At 49.1% G+C, this 23,315-nt stretch overlaps 1 protein-coding gene across 5 annotated transcripts in view; it reads left to right on the top strand.

The window, feature by feature from the left end:
- Window positions 1–23,315, top strand: part of Wwox (WW domain containing oxidoreductase) — a 758,639-nt gene that overhangs the window by 554,832 nt on the left and 180,492 nt on the right. The window lies entirely within an intron of this gene.

Here is a 23,315-nt window from a genome sequence, read left to right as displayed (position 1 = left end):
AAGCAGACCTTCCATCTCCGGTTCTAAGGCCAGAGAAAAGGCAAGGTGCAGCCGTGAACGCCGCCTTGACTTCTTTCACAGGCCTGGCTCAAGAATCGGACTTTGGACTCAAGAAATTTAGCTCTGAAATTCCAATTCCTTTTTCCAGCTGTGGTATCTCGCCCAAGTTACCCGCAGTCTATCAGGTAATCGTTTCTTTCTGAAGTTTTAGTATTCGGATCTACCTGCTCCCTGTCCCGTGCTCACGCCCATTCACCTCGATTCCAAGGATTTTCTGTGTGGCCTACGCCCCATCTTAGTCAGTAGATGTTCTTTTCCCTTCAAGATTGGAGTGGCCAGAGCAGCTACCCTAAACACCCCAGCAATGGATGGGACCAGCTGATATGTCTTCTGAAGAGGCATTTTCTTTTCTTTTTTTTTTTTCTCAGAAATATGGACTTTGGATGGCTGAATGGTATTACTTTCAAAACTTAATTAGGAAGAGTAACATGGATGGGACCCTAACCACGGGCGGGGTAGGTGATTTGCCTCTGTGTTAGCTCCCTAGATTTCTGCCCATCCATTCCGTACCTAGTACACAAAAAACAAATGGAGATGGGATAGAGTGGGGATTGGCAAACCGTTTCTGTAAAGAGCCAGATGGTAAATGGTGTAAAATACTGTAGGGTTTGTGGGTAACTCCACCCTTAGAGTCAAGACATGGTAATGGACCCTACGTAATTAATGGTCATAGTGATGTTCCAAAAGACTTTACTCATAGATACTAAGATTTGATTTTGTGTCATCAAGTTATGTGCTTTGTGTGTACGTGTGCTGGTACTCAGGCTTGACATCAGGGCCTTCCTCTTGTTAAGTTTTTACACTGAAGGCTGGTGCTCTACCACTGGAGCTACTGCTCTACTTCCAGCTTTTTGGTGGATAAGTGGAGACAAGATTCTCTTGGATTTGTCCACTCAGGTTGGCTTCACATCCTAATCCTCAGATCTCAGCCTTTTGAGTAGCTAGGATTATAGTCATGAGCCCTGGGTGCCTAGCATAAAATTATCTTCTTATTTTTGTTCTGGTACTATGATATGGAAACCAACGAGTCTTTTGCCATCACACACCTTGGTTTAGATATTTTCACCCCACCCTCCCTCCACATTTGCATAGTAAATCAAAACTTATACCAAAGGGGAATGCTGTATATGAGCATGCATGAGGGCTGGATTTAGTTTGTGGATTGTAGTTTGCTGACATTTATCCTACGGGGTTGAAATACATGCAACACAACAGTAAACTGTGTGAAAGAGTTTAAAAATAGATAAAATAATGTAAAATGCATCTTTATAAGCCATAGAATCCTAACATGTATACTTGGATTTGCCTCTGAGTTTCCTGGTAGTCAAAGCAAAAAGGGGAAACAAAACTTAGAAAGTTTATGGTGTCCTAAAGTACAAATCAATGGCAGTTTCTATAGGAGGGAGAGCTCTCCTGACTTTGAAGAGTCTTCCAGGGTAAACATGTTGATGAAATTTGATTTTCTCATCTGTCGGTTCATCCTTCTGTCATTATGCCCCTACTTACTTTGCCCTCCCTTAGGCTAGTGGTGCAGTATTTGTCCTAGGATGTAAAATCAACAAGCAACCCTTTTCTGGTCATTGTAATGGTGTAAATTATATCTGACAGTTGTTAATTAAATACCTAGTCATGCTTTGAAGCCAGAGCCAAATAGTGCTCAGTAAACATTATGATTTGTCAGTAATCAATGTGATTTGTATAATTTGTGAGCGATCAGATACTTTATCCCAAAGCAGATTATTGACTTCTGGGCCTATCTTGGGAGAGATTGCCACTTGGTCTGTGTCTACACAGACCCAAGAGAAGAGGAGATTTGACAATGGTCTGATTAATTGAATCAGTGGTTTGGGGAGTGGGCTGTCTGTATTGATCCAATTAAATAGATAATTGTCAGAATTGAGGTCATGTCTATAAGACACCACCATTTCAAAGCCAAAGAGATTGTTTCAAATATATAATGCTCACCCAATCAATGTGGGCTGTCTCCGCCACATGAACTCAGCCAGAAAGCAACCGATTCCCTGGATTCCTAAACTGAAGTCTTGCCTTGCACAACAAATGGTTTGGGACTCAACATAGTGCTTTGGAATTTTGATTCCCATAGACCCAAGAGTAGTTATGCAAATAAGAAGATGCAAGATTTTAGAGGACAAATTAGAAACAAAGAAATCCTCTTGGGTTGGGCATTGGTGACTCATACCTGTCATCCTAACTACTCAGGAGGCTGAGATCTGATGGTGGTTCAAAGCCAGCCTGGGCAGGAAACAACAGCAAACAGCAGGAAGTGGAGCTGTGGCTCAAAGTGGTATAGCACTAGTCTTGAGCATAAAAGCCACATGACAGCCCGAGGCCCCGAGTTCAGGCCCCAGTACACACACACACACACACACACACACACACACACACACACACACACACCCCTGCTGGTGTCCCATAGCTGAGAGTTAGGGAAACAGCTTTGTGTTCATCTTGGATAGATAACAGAGGCAGATGAGCTAGGAGCTCTCCGAGGCTGTGATATTGCGGGCTCCGTGAAGCACAGACCTCTAACTCTTAGCGACTGGCCAACTGGAAAAGGGCAAAGAGCAAAGACAGAAAGCCTGAGTTTCATTTCTGCATCAGATTCCAAACGCCAGCCGCTCACTCCCTTGCTGGTGATTTCAGGCCAGCCAGACCTCGTGAGCCTCCGCATGGTCAACGATCTCGTGTGAGTAAGCGTGGCTGCCCGTGCATTGCAAAGCTGTGTCTCTGCCACGGGCACCGTGAGGGTTTGTAGCCCCCCCCCCCCCCCCCCGGTGCTTCTCCTACCTCATGTGTCTCCGGCACAGAGGCAAAAACTCCTGCCCTTGGCTCACAGGAGAACCTGCTGACTGACTAAAGGGCACCCACAGTCTGGAGGCTCATTCGGCTTTGGGGGGATGGTGCTTGTCTTGGAACCAGTCAAAGGGAGGGAGGGAGGAAAGGGAAGCAGCAAAGGTACCAGCACGATCACCTTCCCTGATGGAAGGCCATTGGGCAATCAGGGAGCGTTCTGAGGGCGTGGCTGGGGGGCGGGGCTTGCAGTCACCAGTGAGGTGTTTGCAAATGGAGGCTCCATGACCAATCACTTTATGTCTTCATTGCTTCATCTGTCCAATGTACTCTGTGGCATTAGGGGAATTAAATGGGCCAATCGCGTAAACACAGAGTGGAAAGACATCTGTGTACAAAGTGGGGAATGGGAGTCAGTTCTCCGGTTTTATTAGCTTGTCTCTCTTCGCATTGGCTGGCCGGGAAGAGTGAGTTGGACAAGGGTTGATCTTTGTAATAAAATCTGACAATAAATCAACAGACACAGAAAAGAAAGTGCTGTGAGCCAGTCCACCGCCAAGAAGGAGGGGGTTCCGGAAGTGGGCGTTGTTTTTTTTTTTGGGGGGGTGGTCTGCCGTTGTGGGATGGCCCTGAGATTGTGCGTCCACGTTGAGATTTGTGGCACAGTTGGCCCGCTGTGTGTCGGTATTTTTAAGTGAAGGACTGTGTTAATGAGCTTAGCTTGACAAGGAGCTGAGGGGATTCTTGACATCAAATGGTGGGTAACTAAATAGGTCACCCCAAGTTATGCAGCACGAACAGAAAGCCAAAGGCGTGGGGGTGGGGAGTCCGAGCCACAGAGGCCTGTTTCCTGAGCAGGCAAAGGATGCTTTTTTTTTGACCCCATTCAAAGTTGTATCTCAGATGGTGGGGGGGGGGACTGGGAGGGTCCAATGCTTAGCAAATCCAAGACTTCATTTATTACACACACACACACACACACACACACACACACACACACATACACACACTCTTGTGGAAAGAATGAGTGAATGCATAGCATGTCTGAAAGGACAGTGAAAAGCCCACCTGAAGGTCTGGGTGCACTCAGGCCGTCTCCCGGTGTCTCCACTTATCTGTTTGACGTTCCTTGAATATTTAAGCCCTGGGGGTGGGGGGTACAAAAGGGAAGCAGGTTACAGTGCACGGCTCCAACTCTAGAGAAATGCGCTGAATGCAGGGGTCTCCACTGTGTGCACGCCGAAGACTCCACTCTTTAGACAACTGTTGGATACCTGTTGGTTTTTGAGCCACGATTCTGCTCTGTATTTCAGGGTGGCCTGGAACTTTCTCTCCTGTCCCTGCTTCTTAGAGCATGAATGATGGGCGCTCACCACCACATCTGGCTCAGATACACACATAATACAAAGGCCCGCAACCCACACCAATGGCACCCGAATGCATGTGTCAGAATATTCAATCATGTGACCTGGCGTAAATGTTCTTCCTTATTAATCCCATAAATAATGGGCTAAGGGTGTAGTGCACTGGAATATGACTCCATGGTAGAATGAGTACTTGTGTGTGCAAGTCTTTGGGTTCCATCCCTAGCATGCTCTCACACACACACACACACACACACACACACACACAGAGTTGTGTGTACAGGCACATACAAGAAAAGCCCAAAGTAAACAAAACAAAACCTTCACACACACAGGTGTATATGCACATACAAGAAACGCCCAAAATAAAACCACACACACACACACATACACACACACACCTAGTAGTAGATCCATTCATTCCTCGTGATAACTTGAGATTCAGGTATACCTCTCATGACATCAGAAAATATCCGTAATTTCTATTGAAAACAACTCATGAATGTTTCCAGTGGTCAATAGTGATGGAAAATTTAAGTTAGAGTTTGGGGGGAAAAAATCAACACCTAGTATCTCCATTGTCTGAATGCAGCTCTCCCTCTAGGATTCCCGCCAGAGCCGTTGGGATGAAGGACCCTGCTCTGGGCCATGTTGATTCAGTACTGCTAAGTGTCAGGAAAGTGATTGGTGCCGGTTCCACTGGGGCTGGAAGTTTCTGGACACTGGTTCACCTGAGACCCTGTCGCCATGTGACTTCCTCTCCTTGCACTCACGGTCAGCGCTGTGCAAAGGGCCAGAGAAAAGCAAAAATGGCTGGGGTGGCAGCCATGCTCCCGGCCAGGGCGTACCGACCTGACATCCGAGGGAGAGTCTCGGGGCCAGGGAGGGAGCCAGGGGCCCTGGCTGTCTTCAGGTGTGGTTAACGAGCAGCCCCTGGGACTCGGGGGGCAGCCCGACAGTCCTTTCTGATGTCCGGAGAGGACCTCAGAGCTATCTGTCGCCCGCCAGCCCCAGTCTCGATCTGGCCCCGCCGCGTCCCTGTCATTCCCAGGTCATATCCCAGTGGTGGATAAATAGAGGGGTCTCTTTAAATTTTGTCCCTGTGTCCTCTTCCAGCCTTCTCTGAGGAGCCGGGTCCCATTATATTCCACAAGCGTAGGCGCCTGATGTTTCTCCATTCTCTTTCCAGTGAAAATGCTTGCAGGACAAAGAGCGACGGGGGGAAGTGAACAGACGCGGGATTTCAGTCCCCGCTTTAATTACAAGTGTCCGTGGCAGTGGCAGTCCTATAATTGGGGGGCTGATAGATGCCAAATAATAAGCCCTGATGTAGGGGGCTGGAGCCCAAGTGGGAGCTGAGGCCAACCGGCTCCCCAGCAGCCAGGAACTGGGGCAGCACACATGAATGGTTCAGAAGCATCTAGGGCCTGGGGGTGGGGGGGCGGCTGCCCACTGGAGGACTGGCTTCCACCCAGAGGCTTACTTTGCACTTCCCAGCTGGGGGGGGGGTGGGGTGGGAGGGGCTTTTTGATAAGCTGCCCCTTCCCCTATTTCTCAGCATCTGACAAATGGATCTGATAACAGTGCCCACCCAGGGTGGTTGGGCTTTTTGCAGAATTAAATAAGATAGTATAAATCAAGCATTTAGCACAGGACTGGGTGCGTAGCAAGCACACTGATTGCTTTATTGAAAAAAAAAATAATAGCATCTGCACAAACCACTGAAACGATTGTAGCAACCATCATGTTCATCTCTGGACTCCATTTGAGGAGGGGGAAATGTGGCCCAGGGGCTTTGTCATGAGATCTATGGACTCACTTGACCTAAGGGGAAGCGTGAAAGTGGGTAGGAGTACGGTCCGTTTTCCCGAAGTTCTCCCGTGCAGCGCCATACAAGAATTACTGCTCCCTCTTTGCATCTGTGCATCGCATTTCTCTGTTGAATGCTGAATGCTTTATAGACCTGCGGTCTGCTGCGCTCATGGTAAAGACTCTGGGAAAGATGAAGGAGGGGTAGGGATCCTGGAGAGATGAGCTCAGGGGTCCCTCGGAGCTAAGAGCACCGGAGGAGGGGCCGGGCTGAGGGTAGGGGGTGTGTGTGCTCAGTCACGTGTAGGATGATGGCCACCCGGGTCGGATGATGAGGCTAGACTTCTTGGGAGCTCTCAATGGCCATCCTGGGGTTTGAAAACAGCACAGGTTCAGGGCCCACGTGGGGCTGGTCATCACTGGGAGCTAGACTTTCACCAGGAATGCCTCCTGCAAGCCCCTCGGCTCTGAGCACTTTCCCAGGTGTCCTTGCGGCTCCTCAAGATCACCCCCCACTGCCTCCCAAACTTTTCGGATGCTGTTGCATCGAGTTAAGAATATTTTTGACACCAGTGTGCATCGTAATACACACGCCTTTCACTGTTTCACATACGCCTCCGTGAAAGGCAGATTGAGGAAATACAACCTCAGTGTTTCTTGTTTGTTTGTTTGTTTGTTTTTCTCCAAGAGTGGGTTTAGTGAGTTTGCGTGGATAATGACACTGGGTTTGCTTGGATGGGTCCTGGCAGATGGTTTTTCAGTCTTGAAACTAACTTGTCTCGCAGCCTGTTCCGAGATCGTGCCACCATTTCCCAAAGCGCTGGGAAGAAATGCTGCAGGTGAATTCATGGCCTCTGATAGTAACGCGCAGGGGTGCTTGGCTTGTATGTGGGGCAGATATCTTTGCCCCTTGGGGTACGGGATGGGCTCGGCTTGTCCCACATTAATGAGTACAATAAAAGTCACATGTAAGCTGGTTACGGTGGCGCGTGCTTGTCATCTCAGGACGTGGAGGCTGACGCCGGACAAGATTGAGTTAAGTGAATCTGACGAAAGGGAGGAGTCAGAGCAGCCTGGACTACAGAGCAAGATGTTGTCTCTACAAACAAAAAGCAAAACCAAACATAAAATACATTCGGTTTGAGGATACCCACGTCCGAGGGGCTGCGATGCGGGAACATATTGCGAGTGGAGTATGTGGACAAACGGGCCGGCCACAGTTTCTCCGGATGTCACCAAGATAAATAAAGTGAATAGAAGAGGAGACGATGCCTTTAAATGGGGCCAAACAGCGGGGTGCCATGGCTCATGTCCATGATCCTAGCTACTCAGGAGGCTGACCTCTGAGGATCACGGTTCAAAGCCAGCCCAGGCAGGAAAGTCCATGATAGTTCTATGCCTAATGAACCTCCAGAAAGCCAGAAGTGGGGCTGTGGCTCAAGTGGTAGAGCTCCAGCCTTAAGAAAAATGGGCTCGGGGGACACAGCCCAGGCCCTGAGTTGAAGCCCCAAGACTAACACAAAAAAAAAAAAAGAAAAAGTTTTTATTTTTAAATGAGGGCTGCTGAAGTCCATGAAAAAAAAACTGTTTATTAAAATTGTTTTCTTTTATTGTCCCATCACACCCACCCCCCCAAAAAAAAATCCAGGGAAGTATATATTCTCACATAAAATTGACATTTCTAACTTTGAGAAATTGCTTTTCCTTTAAACTTCAAGCATTGATGCTCTTAATTACGCTTTTCAACAAGATTTTACATATTTAATATTTCCTTTAAGAGCTTGCAGGAATCTCAATTATTAATTCTACTCTGGATTTATTGGTCTTTTGACTCTCCCTTTAGTATAGAGATTGTAGCTTCAGCCAGTGTTGTTTGCTATCTTTAAGTTTCAACAGTGCCTTAAATCACATAGCAAAATCCAGCAGGAAGAATAAAGGCACATAGTCATTTCAGTGGAAGAAAAGGGCCGGGCCTGTGTGTCTTATATTTTTTTCCTGGATCCTGGAGGTGCGGAATCTGACAGCTCTGCACCCTTTCACCCCCTAATCCAATGAGAAAATCATTTTTGACATTGGCCACACTGTATCTACCCCCAAAAGTAAACTATTACAAATGGAGCTTAGTGTTAACCAGAACTTTATGAATAAGTAATGAAGTCTAATTTTCCGTTATTATAGTCATTGTTTAAAAATGCATGTCTGCCAGGACATTGTAATGATTTTGTATTACTTAGGAAAACTTTTATGATTCTGCTCCTTTTATTTTCTTTTTATAATGACTTTATTATTTCTTCATTACGGTCTCACTTCTCCGCGCCTAGGCGGACCTTCTGGAAAACCCTCTGACAGATGTGGTCTCTGCCTTTACTCTGCAGATACTTCCCAGTGTCCTTTGCTCCCCAAGTGTTCACCAGGCTGCCCGTTGATGTCTCCGGGCAATCACATTAGCCGTGATGGCTTCAGATTCCTGCGCAAACTCTGCCACGAAGGAGCTCACACTGAGGCCTGGGGCCCGGTGAAACGGTGGGCAGGCTCCAGGCAACGCTCCAGTCGCTCAGGGGGCCGACGTCTCCCACTGCCCAAGTCCCCTAAAGACTAAAAGACGAGACACCCTGCCCTGGCCCAACTTGTTGTAGCTTGGAAGGGATACTCACTGGGATCCTAAATCTTGGGCTAGCTGGGTGTGATCATGCATGCTTGTAATCCCAGCTATTCCAGAGTCAAAGGCAAGAGGGAGCCTGCCTCCCTTCCTTCCTCCCTCCCCTCTTTCCCTTTCTCTTTCCTCCCCTCTTTCCTCTCTTCCTTCCTTTTTAAGATTCATGCTAAATTATGTATCCTTTACCCATTTTAAGAATGGATTCCGTGGCTGATAACATTTCCCTCCTTGCTGCACACAGTGTGTGGTGGCTCAGAAGTGTTCCACGCTCCCGGCCTCCCACCGCGGGCCCGCCCTTCGCCAGCTTCCTAGGGTGCCCACTGTGCCAGGACACTGAGCTCCGAGCTGGCACCTGGGAGCACCCTGAGTCCCGGCCTCCCAGGACACACTCTTGACTCTTGACACTTTTTGCTGTGAATGTTCTCCTCTCCCACCGTGGAGCATTGCCCTCCCCGCTGCCCTGGGGGGACCGGGGAAGCAGCAGTCCTCCTGAAACAATCCCCACGCCCAGCGTAGAACTATTCCAGTGCCTCAGGCGAGGCGCTCTGAGTTCAATGAGAAAGCGAGGTTATTAGTAATGACAGTCATTTTCCCGACATCCATCTGGCTGTTCTGTGTGTTTTGATAGGATTACATAAATAGTGGGGTTGGATGCAAACCGCCAGAATGCACCCCGTGCAGGGGCATTTCCTCCAAGGTGGGCCCGGCCTGCCCCACCTGCCCCGCCTGCCCAAGCACCGCTACCCTCCTTTCTCCTGAGCCATGGCGTACTTGGGGCTCTGGGAAGACCACTTGCTCACTTCCTGAGCTTAACTCCCAGATATTTATCCCGTACAAGATTTCCTGAACCATTCCCAAGGTAGTTCTCTTTTGATACCCAACGGCTGAGATGTTTCACTGGCTTTTTCTTTTTGTTTTTTAATCAAAAATGTTTAATTACTTAAAAAAATACTTCTCTGATCAAAGCATACCCACAGTGCTCAGAGAGAGTATTTGCTTATTAAAATAGTATAAGTCACGGGAAGGAATTTTCCTGGCATCTCTACACATACCTCCATCTTTCTATAAGTGGCTAGTTAAGCAAACCATGGTGTTTGATGTGTTATCACAGCATTTGGTACTTTCTTCGTGTGTGTGTGTGTGTGTGTGTGTATGTGTGTGTGTGCTTTGTACCCTCACTTGGCTTTTTTGTTCAAGGCTAGCACTCTAACACTTGTACCTTACTTCCAGTTATGGATTTTTGCCCAATAACTGCACTCAAGCCCCACAGATTTTCTGCCTGAACTGGCTTTCAATCTCTAACCTTCGGTCTCGGCCTTCTGAGTAGCTGTGGTTATCACTAAGAGATAGTAAAAGCAAATGCATAATCGGAATGAACATTATTCATTTCCCTATAATTCATCAGAGGATAATTCCATTGCAGATCACTTTAACTTCTGGAGAATTTTTATATAAAATAGTTTATTCTACGATCCAGGAAAACAACACAAAGAAAACATAAATATATATAATACATATGGAAATCATATATATATATATAAAGGAAAGGTATACATATATCATATATTTTTATAATTATATGTACATATACACACACAAAGAAATCATATATACATGGATTTCTCTAGGTGACACTAGTGACAGCTTATTGGGATGAGCCTCACAATCCTGGAAATGCAGTCCCTCCCTCCTTCCTTTGTTTTCCAGCGGTGGCACAAGTCTAGAGAGTTCTAGACAGTCTAGAATGTGGAAACAGAACTAGGAGGCTGGCGGTGCTAGAAGGTGGCTGAGGGAGTCGCAGTGTAGGGGCGAGATGGAGCCCGCGGTGTGATACTCACTCATTAATGGAGGGTGAGTGCCGGCTGGCGGGGCTGGCTGCCCTTTTCTAGCTTGTGACTGGGCCGAATGGTGTCCGGTCACCGGACGCCTCCCCGGTGTCCCCCAGGCCTGGAAGGCCATTCCGTACAATGCCGTCGGCACCCCTCGGCTCGTGGCTCGGGGGAAGAGCCCGTCTTTCCCCTGCTGTCCGCTCAGCCTGCTCATTATAGTGCTGAGAGGCCTGCATTTCCGCCACCACGGGGCCACGTGTCCCTCTCCCCGTCTTCCTCCTCCCTCCACTTCTGCCTCCGCACATCGGCGGCCGTGCTCTTGGACCTGGCACGTGGAGCTCTTCTGGGCTCGCGTCTCTGAACCCGGACTCCCCCAGCACTGCAGCTCATCTCTTCCCCACCCCGCCGGCCACATGGCGGAACCCTCCCCGGGGCCTGACTCCCACCGTCGCCAGGGCCAGGGGAGGAGGGCGCTTCCTCGTGCTGAACGATTAGCACCGTTTCGCAATGAATCAGGTGATGCCCTTCACGTGCAACGTTGCAATTTCAGTCTCGGTCTGGTCCCACAGAATTATTGCCAATTGATCTCCGTATGAATGTCGGGGATTTCTGCATTATTAATGTGGCACTAGGCTCTTGACAAACCTTCCTTCCGTGCAGCCCCTGGGTCTGTCGGCGCCGGGCCCTCTCTTCCTAAACAGTGGAGCTTTGGGTGCCCAAGAGTATTGAATGCACTTGGCACGGCACCCTTTGCTCTTTGCTGTGATGGGACATCCACCAACCCCCTTAAATTGGAGCCGGAGCGACTGTTTGGAGCTCTGGGTGGTGAAGGGGCTCTGGGATTGATGATCACTGTCGGCCATAGAACGACAGGTACGCTCGTTGCCATCTGCGAAGAAGGCTCTGTGTTTACCCCACCTCAGAAGAGACAATGTGGAACTTAGCCCCCAAGGTGTGATGGTCAATCACATTCCTTGACAGTGTCACAGGGGTTGTTCCGTGCAGGCAGTAAGTGGGGTGTTTTTGCAGCCTCCTTTTCTCAATTTGTTTTCCAGGCTCCATGAAGTGGTACAGGTGATAAGCTTGGGGACATGTCCTTCACAGCTCAGGGATTCACTGTAGTTCCACTGAGAATTCAGGGGACCTCTTCCGGCTAAGACAAAGCCTGGGGATTTACATCCGTGGCGTTGAGTTTAGGATGCTCCCTGGGAGGGGGGCTACCTGCCCTGGGTTGGTACCCTGACTCCCGCCACGGATGAGATCCTAGTGGCTCGGTTTTATTTCATATGTTTCGGGGTTAGTCATGGGCTTTGAAGTCAGGGCCTCCTTCTTGCTCCATAGGGGTTGATCATATGAGCCTGACCCCCCCCCCCCCATTCCCTTTTTGCGCTCCAGCTCCTTCCTGAATCGCGTCTCCCCTTTGTGCTCGGGCCAGCCTGAACCACGATGCTCCCTTTTACTCTGCCATGTGAGTGGAAAGCCAGGCATGCGCCACCGTGTCCAGCCTTATCGACGAAGATGGGTCCTCACTGGCATGGGCCTCCTGGTTTTTCTACCTCCAGAGTAGCGTGGATCGTTTTATCTTTAAGCAAGACATTCTATCGTAGCTCAGCCCTATTCAGAACTCCTCTATCGCCCAGGCTGGCCTCAGACTCATGTTCTTCCTGCCTCCGCCTTCTGAGTGTTGGGGTTACAGGTGTGTGCCCCCGTGCTCGGCTTGGGCTCCAGGTGCTTTATGGACAGGCTGAGCGGTCTGGGGAGTGGGTGTTAGCAGTGGACACTGAGACGCCGCCGCTGTCATCTGCCGGAGCGCACGGCGCGGATGAATAGCAGAGGCCACGCTGCAAGCCAGCTAGTTCCAAGGCGGTGACATCTCCGGCAAGACGCACACCGGCCCCTCCCCCTGGCGCTCCGCCACCCGCACTTGTGAGCCGAAGGGGGCTAAATAGGCCCTGGACTCTCAGGAGAGCTGTCCTGGCTTTTGGAGAAGTTGGCTCTGTCTGTGTGTCTGGTCAGGTGGAGGTGTTTTTTACCCCTGCAAGGTCAGCCAGACATTTTTAGCTCCAACCTCCGCCGTCGCCGTGGTTTCTACGACAGCCTGCCATGCTGCCTGGCTCCCGCCCGTCCTCGGGCTGTGCCCGGCTGTGCCAACGGCAACGCCAGCTGCGGCTGGAAGGGCAGGCGCTCCACCCGAGCGAGGCACGAGGCCTCCCGGCGCTCTTCTGGTACAGTCCCTCCCCCACGGAACAGGAAAACAGCTCATCAACGCGGGATGGTGGCCACCGCAACCGGGCGGCAGCCTGTGCCAGTTCCCTTGTGAAGAGCCCTCTTTAGCATTCTCCCAGCTTCCCTTCTCCACAGTCCATTCCGAGGATGATTGGCGGGTGCAGATTCCAGCCCAAGGGAATCTGTCCCCCTGTGAACTCGGGGTGAGGGCCACCTGCCTCTCGTGGACTCTTCTCCTGGACCCTGTTGGCCCTCTGTCAGCATTTGTTTTTTTCCTAGGGCGAGCATAATGGAGCATGCCTGTAATCCCTGTGCTCAGGAGTCAGAGACAAGAGAATTGCAAATTGGAGGGCAGTCTGGGCTCCATACTAAGACCCTTGTCTCCCCCCTTGAATGAGGGGGGGGAGAGAGAGAGGGAACTAAACCCATATATCTACAGAAAGAAAAGCTGTACGTTTTGATGAGCTATTACTGGTCTGATGGGGGATTCATTACAAATTTCTATAAATATGCTTTTACGTAGCTCCTCCATTAGAAAAATAATTTGAAGAAAAAAAAAGAAGATGGGCTTGTGGAGACAGTAACTTGCAATAACATCTTGTGACCACACCCCCACCCCCATTTCTGTTGTATCATTTCGGCTGTGATGCTTTTGCAAATTGAAGGCCTGCCGTCAAGTGGGTTTCGATTGGCATATAATTAACGCACGTTGGTATATAGCATTCTACCCGGGCATTCTTGAACTTGCTATAGATTTAAAGAAAATAAGAATGAAAATAAAACTCTGGCTGTTTCGGTGTCGCTGGTATCAGTTTCTCCACATTCTTCTCACCCCTCTCTGGAGAGTTGCCTGTTCGTCGACTTTTCTGCCGGAAGTCCCCTTTCCTCTACCTGGAGTCTGACTCACTTCCCCTGGGAGGAAGCGCCTCTTCCAGGAAGCCACCTCTGATGGGCCGATAGAGCCGGGGCTGCCTGCAGCACATTTGGGGGTGTGATGTGTTGTAAACGCTTGCCCCCTGCTCCAGGAAGGAGAACGGCTCCCTCTCAGTCACGTACTCGGGGCAGGGCCAGGTTTGCTGAACCTCAGGAGCCATGTCTGTGGAAGCTGGTATTTGGCCTCTTCCTCTCCTTTTCTCCCCGTGCCTGTTGTGAAATGGGCTGCGTTTGCCTGGCTTCCCATCCTCATTCACTGTCCATCCTCTTCATCCATGCGCACGGAGCCTCACAGGCTCTCCCACAGGTCAGGGAGGGAGGAACCCCACTCCACCTTCTGGGTGCTCAGACCCAGACCCCAAAGCTCCCCTAGGAGGCCTGACTGTACCTGGGATTGCTTTGCTTGCTTGCCTGCTTTTCTTTCTTTCTTTAAATAATGTATTTATTGTCAAAGTGATGTACAGAGGGGTGACGGGGGTTTTATTTTGGTTGTTGATTTGGTTGGTTGGTTGGTTCCTTTTGTACTGGGGCTTGAACTGCCCGCCTCCAGCTCTTGCTTGGCTCTTTCACTGAAGGCGACAGCTCCGCTTCCAGCTTTCATGGTGGTTCACTGGAGATAAGAGTCTCACAGACTTTCCTACTCTCGCTGGCTTCGAACCATGCTCTTCAGATATCAGCCTCCTGAGTATCCAGGAGTCTGGGCATGAGTCATAGACACCCCGCCTCCTTGGTAGTTTTTTTATGTACCAGACTTTGGGAAATAAACAGATTCACCCTCTACACTCTGTGTGTTGGGGGGTGGGGGTGGGTGTGTGTGTCTCCATCTGTGTCCTCTGGGTCCAGCTGCACCCACATTCTTTCCAAGTGTCCCATGATGAGGCGAGTCGGCCACGGGTAGTAACTGAGGGCAGGGACCCGAGTCTGTGGACCACAAAACCCACACGGCCCTGCAGTCTTCCCCAGAGCCGTGGCTTCGCCTCGGGCCGGGGTTGGTCCCACACTCTGTGTCCGAGCTTTCAGCGGGAGCCTGGCGGTTCGTTGACTCGATTGCCAAGCAGGGCTTGGAGCTACCTTCTCACCGAATCGATGCAGATCCTTTTGCCAAGAGACAGGAGTCTGCTGCTGGGGAGATTGATTCCCTGGTTATTTATCTTCCTCTGCCCAGTGTAAATTGGTCAGCCCGATCCTATTCGCATGATAGAAATCATAATGTCTCAAATTACTTACTCAATAAAATGTGGGTTTGTCTATTATTAGTGATCATGGGGGTTATAATGCAGCATGGAAATTTGGAGCAAATTAACTACACATGCAAGTGGTTGGCTCATGCGCAGTTAATCATGTACTCATGGATCCGGGCAGCAGAAGCTTTGCAGGAGCCTTTCAAAAAGACTTAGCGGAAGAGGAATGGGATACCCCCACCTCGTTTTCTCTTCTTCATCATCTTCTCCTTCATCTGAATTTCTCAAAAGCATGTTTGTCTGTTGCACACTGGAATCACAGGAGCAACGACAACAAACCCAAATCCAGAAGCCCAGAATTAGGACTTGAATTCCATTAAAGTAAGTCCGAAGGTACCCAGCCACGTGTTTCTGGATTCTGCGTCAGAATTCCACGTGGAACACACAGCCACGCCCCCCTCATCGCTCCCCGCCCCGCCCCGCCCCGCCCCCGGGCGAAGGTGCCTGCTTAGACTCTCCGTTGGGGCCCGCAGTGTCGCAGGATGGTTTCTGCCGTCATCGAGTTTGTCACACCTGGGCAGTGCCACCTCCTCTGCGGCCGGGCTTCCGGCACCCCGTGGGCAGGTGAGAGGCTCTCACTGCGGTTGTCGGCATCGGACTGTGCGAGAAGTAGAACGTTGGCAAGTATAAAAGAAAGTAAAACACATCTCTGTTGCCTTTGTTTCCTGGGAGGGTGCCAGGAGTCTTGACAATAAAAGGGATGAGTTAAAGTAAATAGGAGTGGTACCATAGTCATAGAAATTAGATGACAATAATTTTTGCCGGGGTGGGGTGGCGGGGGCGGGGGTGAGGTTCTATCAAGTTTCTAGAGCCTTTGACTGCTTTGTTGTAGAATCTAAGGAGAAAACAAAGACCAAAGACTAGGGACTTTTGAGGTGAATTAAACTCAGCTGAAAATAAATGGGAGGGAGGGAGGGAGAAAAGGAGTAAGAAAGGAGGGAGAGAAGGAGGGGGAGAGGAAGGGAGGGAGGGAGGGAGGGAGAGAAGGAGGGAGGGAGGGAGAGAGGAAAGGAGGAAGGAAGGAAGGAGCAAAGGAAGGGGAAATAAAGACATTAGTATTACTAACTTCGGGAATAGCTAGATCCAGGTGCTTAAATGATACCAGAAAATAATCTCCTTTGGTCAAGTTTGATTTCTTCAGTGCTAGTGTATTCTAGAATTAGATGGAACGCTCTAGAAACAGTACCACTGGCCACGCCGAACTGTCTCAGCAGAAGGACAGCTCGCCACCGTTGCCTCTACTTGGAGCATTCTGGGGTTGTCCCTGTGGCCAGGAGCTATGAGACTCTGGGTTCACGTTCACTCCCAGAGACTGGAAGTGGCTCCACCCTAAACCATGCCCCTCCCCCCCCAATCCCCGTCCGGGGAGTTGAGAGTATTAGAAGCAAGAGAGGAGCCATGGTACTGAGAATACAAACACCAGATGCCCACGATGTCTGGGGACGTGTAGTCAAGCCTCCAGTTTAGTCAAGAAAATGTGCTGTTGAACATTTGTGGGGCTCCAATGGTGGGGGGGGGGGGGAGAGGGGGTTCTGTTAGCAGGGCAGCCAGCGAGAGGAGTCTGATATTCGCAGAGACTCCGGCAGACTTGAGTTCAAATCCCAGTGTTTCCCCTCGCCAGCTGTGTGAACCGAATACCTCAGCTTCGCCTCCCGAGGGCCTCGACTTGGGGTGGGTGAACTGAAACTGGCCTGGGCGCCGATCTCGTGTCCCGGGTGCGGAGGCGCAGCGGAGGCACGCGCGTGAGGATTTGCATAGCGGTCGCCAGCAGCTCGCACCCCGCAGGCTCCGGAAAGTGCAGAGCTCTGTGGAAAGATCTGTGTTTGACAAGGTGACTTTGTTTTTCTTCACTGCAATTCTGATAGTTAGAGAGATGAATATGGCTTCCCCAAGTCACATATCAGAACCCAGTACTCAGGTCAGGAACGTGGGTGTTCTTCATTCTAGAAAGAGCTTCCTGAGGCTGCAGGGTTAAATTGGCAGCCCCTAAGGCTCACGGATACCACAGTGGACATTTGACCCCAATGGGAAGTGGGGAGCAGCCCATTGTCATCTGCCAAGAGCAGCCCCGCCCCCCCCACCCATAGCCACAGCTCAGTGTGGCCCAGCTCTCCCTCCAGAGGCCTGGTGACCCGTGTCGGGGAGAGAGGCTCTCGAAATGGGCAGGTGGCCACTGGCCTTGCCTGAGCTCTATGCTACCTTGGGCTATGCTATGCTGTGTTATGTCGGTCACATGGGACAATTCTCCAGTCCTTGTCTCAGCATCGCAAGAGTACAGGGGCAGACTGTAAAGCCGCAGTGAACAGACTATATAATCCACCAATAAAAACAAAGGGTGTAGAGAAGTCACCTCAGTTTACCTCTCAGCTCCCCATTTCACTGCCTTTATACCATGTGACACTGATGTAACCACCGTGGACCTCTGCTCTCCTTCCTTCCTTCCTTCCTTCCTTCCTTCCTTCCTTCCTTCCTTCCTTCCTTCCTTCCTCCCTTCCTCCCTCACTCCCTCCCTCCCTCCCTCCCTTCCTTCCTTCCTTTCTTCCTCCCTTTTTTCCTCCCTCCCTCCTTCCTTCCTACTGTCCTTCCCCTCTGCCTTTCCTTTCCCTTTTCCTGCTCCTTCTCTCCTCTCTTTTCTTCTCCTCTCTTCTCCCCTCTTTTTCTCCGTGTATGCACCGGTGCTTAGGTTTGAACTCAGGGCCTGACACTCACATGGCCTTCTCTGCTCAAGGCTGCCACTCTGCCACTGAAGCCACTCCTCCACTTACTGGTTATTTTAGAGATGGAGTCTCACAGACTCTTCTGCCTGTGCTGGTTTCAGACCTTCAGACTCTGAAGCTTATGGTGGTTTTGAAAATGACTTTGACAAGGCCAGCAATAAACCAGATGAAGACTGACCCATCAGTTGGTGGATTCATGGATGGGTCGGTCAGTTAAGCAACACCAGCCTGGGCTGTTGGGCTCCTGAGATGGTGGTGGACGGGAATGCTGTGCGTATGACACACATCAGTTCCAAGGGGAACTGTGGGGGCTGGGATAACCCCTCTGGGGAGGGCTCTGTTTCACCCAGGACCTCCACTAATAGGCAAACATTCACTCCACAATTTAGGGAACAAGAGGAGTTACAAAGGAGAGACAGGACTTGTTGCTATTGTCCTTATTCCCGTCCCCGTTTTTGTTTTGGATTGTTGGTCTGTTTTGTGGGCACAGGTGAGAACAGAACAGTGTCACACAGTGGCTGTAGGCCAGGTGCCCAGTGACACCCAATCTCACTGTGGTGGCAGACTCATAGGGTGGCCCAATACCACGTACAGAAGGGGGGGAAAAGCCCCGAGCTTGCATTGATTTCTGAGTCAGGCTATATCTTCCCAGCTAGGCTGTACCGGAGCCATGACCGAATTCCGTGTGTTTCCTCTTCAGAGGACTCAAAACACACGGTACCTCACATTCTAGATGATCTGAGCTCTACACTGCTCGGGGGGGGGGGGGGGGGGCCCGGGGTGGCTTCACGCTGGCTTGCTGCTCCCTAAAATATCAGATGCCCGCGTCTTCAAGGTCGGTCGGGCGAAGACTGCGGCTCACAAAAACCTCAGATCACAGACGTGGAGAAAGTCTTCTGGCATTATTACCTTTGAATTTCACAGAGCCTGGAGAAGCTTCCTTGGCAAGGGCTGCCTTTCCACTTGCGATGTTTTCAGCAACGGGCGGGCGGGCCAGGAGGGAGCTGCGGGGCTTCGAGCGTGGGGGCCGTGTCCCAGCCCGGCAGCCTTCCACACATGGCGTGCACCTGGCCCACGCTCCCTACCTGTGTACAAATTATCCCGCTTTTCTGCTTGGTTCAGCAGCAACTGTTTACCCTCCCCCGTGATGTAATTAGGGCTTCAGAGTTCACGGGTGCCTATTACGAACTCTCCTGTGTTTTGTCTTGGTGCGTCTTTCTGTAGCAGTAATCATATATATATATTAAAATTTGGTATCAATTGTTTGGCTAAATTATGCACAGTGGGCCATCCTAACCTGCCATTAACATAACGTATGCTAAACAACGTGTTGGAGGTTCCCCCCCCCACCCCTTTCTCTTTTTTTTTTCTTCCTTGATAATTATACTCTAAAGCATCAATTGCTTATTCAAGTAAATTAAACTTAGGCTTTTTCTCATTTCTTCAAACTTTGAAATTGTCTCGCCCGCCGTAGCTGCAGACCGAGCGGTCCCCCGGCTGCGGGCACCGGTGGCCCGATTCTTTTCTTGCTGAGACAGGCGCGGGCCACCCGCCTCGGAGCTGCCCCGCTGCTCCGGGCTGAGCTAGGATTTGGCACACTTCCGTGTTACTGCCCCAAGGCGAAGGCACCTGACAGGCAGTCCCTGGGCTCTTCGCAGGTGGCGGGGCCCTCGGTGACACGGGAGCTGCGGGCGTCCCCCAGACTGACACGGTTTCTGACCTCCGACGCTCTGCAATCTCATACCTCACAGAGGAATCCGGCAAACGTTCTCTCTAAAGAGCCGGAAAAATAAATATTTCAGGCCATGTGGACTATAGACAATCTCTATCTCAACTGCTTAACTCTACCTGTATAGGCAGAGTATATAGCAGCTATAGGCAAGATATAGATGATGATGTAGATATAGAAATAGATATAGATATAGATATAGACAATGGCTCCATGCCAATAAAACTTACAAAAGCAGGAAGTGGGCCAGATTTTTAAAACTCTCAACCCAGAAGGCAAGGGGGAATATACAAATAGTAGAGATTTTTTAAAGCCAATGGAGACTTTTAGATGTGATGATGATAAAAAGGAAGTGTGCTCGTGTAACCAACACTTGCTCACTTTCGTGTAACAGGATGCACACTGAACACTTATCCAGCATAACCTGTTACAAGGATGAGCCCTCGCGGTTTGGGTTCCTGGAAGGTTCGAGACCCCCCAAGGAGAATGTCTGTCTGGGCACCTTTCACCTACCTGCAGCACACCTGGGCTAACCGTGCGTTGCCAGGGAGGTCTAGGTAGATGGCGAGCTCTGGGGGATTCTCTTGGTTTGCACCAGAGTTGAGATATGAATATTGGACAGAAGCTACTACAGGAAAGAGTGTATGATAGAAAGCTTATGCTGTTCTGGGAGAAAGGTCCAGAAAGTAAAAGCATGCCATGTTTGGAATCAAAGGGAAGCCTGTGTTATTAGATAGAAGAGAGAACACACTGGGGCTTGGGCATGAGATAAGGTTAATAAGATTACTGGAGTTTAAAAAGTGAATCCAAGGCCAATGACCTGGTTGTTACTGCTGTGTAATAAACTGTCCCCCAACATGGTAGCTTAGATCAGTCAATCAGTCAGCTCTTATTTCTGGTTGCTCTTTGTGCCTATGGATCGGTTGTTTTGTCCACACATCTTCACATACATTGGGCGTTAGCTCTTAGAAAGGGAAGTAATAAGATCCTTTTTTTTTTTTTTTTTAAGCTGGGTGGCTTGAGTTCATGACCTGGGCACTGTCCCCGAGCTCTCTTTTTGTTCAAGGCTAGTGTTCTACCATTTTGAGCCACAGCTCCACTCCAGTTTTTTCAGTGGCCAACTGGAGATAACAGTGTCACAGCCTTTCCTTCCCTGGCTGGCTTTGAACTGAGTTGCTAGGATTCCAGGTAGAGCCACCAGCGCCTGGCATAATAAGATTCTTTAGGTGGGCAGATCTGCAGATCTTCCCCCGTCCTATCCCATGTCCTCCTTGGACCAGTAGCGTTAGTCCAGAAATGGATTTCTCATGGCATTAGCAGATAGAAATACAGAAATCAGAACACACACGAGGAGGCCCCTTGTTATCCAGACTCAGAACATACCAATAAATAGAATGTGGCATACCAAAGCTCCACCACATTCTATTTCCCCAAAACACATCACCTGACTAAGCTCAAAATTAGAGGATACTGGAGCGTTCCACAGCAAAGTACATGGAGACAGGGAAGGAGAAGAACAGAGCCCCTCATAAGGCTTTTTTCTTTTTTTTTTTGCTTGTACCTGAATTAGATAAGAAGCAGTGGAAGCATTTTTTTTAGAACAGGGACAAAGTGACTTACATTGCAATTCGTTATAAAATATTAATCTGGCACAATGTGTGGAGCCCGGTAGGTTGGAGAGAGGAGATGAGCGAAGAAGTAGGAAGAACAGAGTGGGCCCAAACTATGGAAGGACCAGAGTTGTCTTCTTTGGGAACAATGAGATGCACTGTTCAACCTCTCCTGCTGGGCTTTCCCGGGTGAACTGACAGTTATTGCCTGCATCCATCAATACAAGCCCCATAAGAACTGATGCCTTTGAGGAGAAATGAGAAATTACAGCCCACCTTACCACCCCTGAGCGCTCCTCCTGATTTCAGGGTACTCACCCAGATCACACATCACAGCTCTTTATCCATAAATGCTAATAGCAGGATCGTTCCCAAGGAAGCTCTCACCGTGATATCCGTTACCATCACACGAAAATAAATCCAGTGTGGATTCCAGCCCAGCTTTCATACTGATCAGTTAATATATATGTGGCTCGAAGTTTGAGCCTGTGGGGAGGAAAACTTACATTAGCAAAATAAATTTTTTGGATTACCTTGAGAAAAGATTTTTTTTTTGGCGGGGGGAGGGGGAGAGAAATGGATTCACCAAGTCTTTCTATATTATACAGGAGAAACTGTAATAAAAATCTAAGCACATAGTGAATAAAGTACAATATAAGTTTGGTTTGGGGTCTGGGAATGTGGCCTAGTGGTAGAGTGCTTGCCTACCACGCATGAAGCCCTGGGTTTGATTACCCAGTACTCCATTAAAAATAAAAAAATAAAATAAAAAGCTGGAAATGGCTCTGTGTGGCTCAAGAGGTAGAGTGCTAGATTTGAGCAAAAAGAAGCCAGGGAGGACAGTGCTCAGGCCCTGAGTTCAAGCCTCAGGACTGGCAAAAAAAAAAAAAAAAGTTTGGTTTTTGTTAACAAAGTATCCCAAAGAGATGTCCTGATTGGCAACACGCTCTCCTCTGGTGGTAATCCAGGGACTTGGGCTTCTTTTATTTTGTGACTTCAACATGATCAACAAAGACCCATATTATTTCAGTATGACATAGCTCAACAGCTTGTCACTCATCACTTCCACTTGTACTTCATTGGCTACAGGCTGGTCACATGACCATGCCTAAGTGCAAGTGTGGCTGGGACATGTAGTTTATACCTCACCCAAGCGGGCAGCCAGGGACTGCTCGCCAGGTGCCTAGAAGGAGAATGCTGGAAGATGGGAGTGTGTTCTAAAGTTGACTGCTGTATCGCATAACCCTGGGGAAAACAGGAAGTGCGTAAATATCATCACTGCCATTCAACTGCAAGAGGCTGCTATGACCAAAAGAGAATTCTGATGTATCGGAATGGGATTGACTGAGGTCTGCACGATTGATCTCACTGATTCTGCGTGACCCTGGGAGTCTGTACGTGTAAGGAAGTGAGTGTGAGAGGTGGCAGACACAGGCGGAGACGGGGGGAGGGGGGGTGCAGAGCACAGAAACTAGATATACCCTTCCTTTAGGAACCATATTTTCATCATGTTCTTTGCAGCATAATGGGGGCAGCTGGAACTGAAGCTTTGAAGAAGAAGCAACTGGATTGCTCCTTCTGCTTTATCTACAATAGCTAGATGGGGAGCTGAGAGTGTGTTCTATTATTGCACACATGCCTAAGGTCTTTAGATTCCCTCCCCTACATAAATTCATGGGAAGATTTAATTTCTACCAATTAGAACCCAAATGAAACCATTGTAATGTGATTTCTACATCGCGGCCGTGGAACTGCACCTCTCAATGGGCACCTAAGGAAACAACATTGCAGTGAATTTTAAGTACCTAGAGTTGTGTGAGCCTGTGAATGGATATCCAATTCAATTTGTGGGAAACTTTAGATTAATTAGGTTTATAATTTGCACAGTAAGGTAATGTAAATGTGTTGCTACAGCTTGACTTTTTGCCTAATCCTCTGAGTGGATATTTAATCTTTTTAATATTAGAATTAAAGCAACTTAGAAGATATGAATATTAATCTAATTATATTCTGATCACTTTAATTTCTTTAATGTTTTAAATAACAAAACAACTTTACAAATTGGTTTAGGTTGGAGAAGCCTTTTAGGGGATTTTGCATCTCATCTATAAGTGCAATTTAGAGGATACAGCCTGGAAAAAAGCTCTGGTAGGTTTATAGTTATGCAAATGCAAACCATTAATCCTGGACCCTTAGTCCTTTGGACTTACAAGGTATGCTTCTAGAAACCATAGTTGGAAGAGGTTGCTAGCACAAGAACTCAAGTAAGCAAAGTATATTATGGGAACCCCCACCCATAGAAAGTGACAGCTTTCAAAGAACCAGTGCTA

This window comes from Perognathus longimembris, chromosome 10 (assembly GCF_023159225.1).
Source record: "Perognathus longimembris pacificus isolate PPM17 chromosome 10, ASM2315922v1, whole genome shotgun sequence".
Lineage (NCBI taxonomy): Eukaryota > Metazoa > Chordata > Mammalia > Rodentia > Heteromyidae > Perognathus > Perognathus longimembris.
The sequence above is the reverse complement of the archived record's forward strand: the minus strand, read 5'-3'. Positions and strand labels throughout refer to the sequence as shown.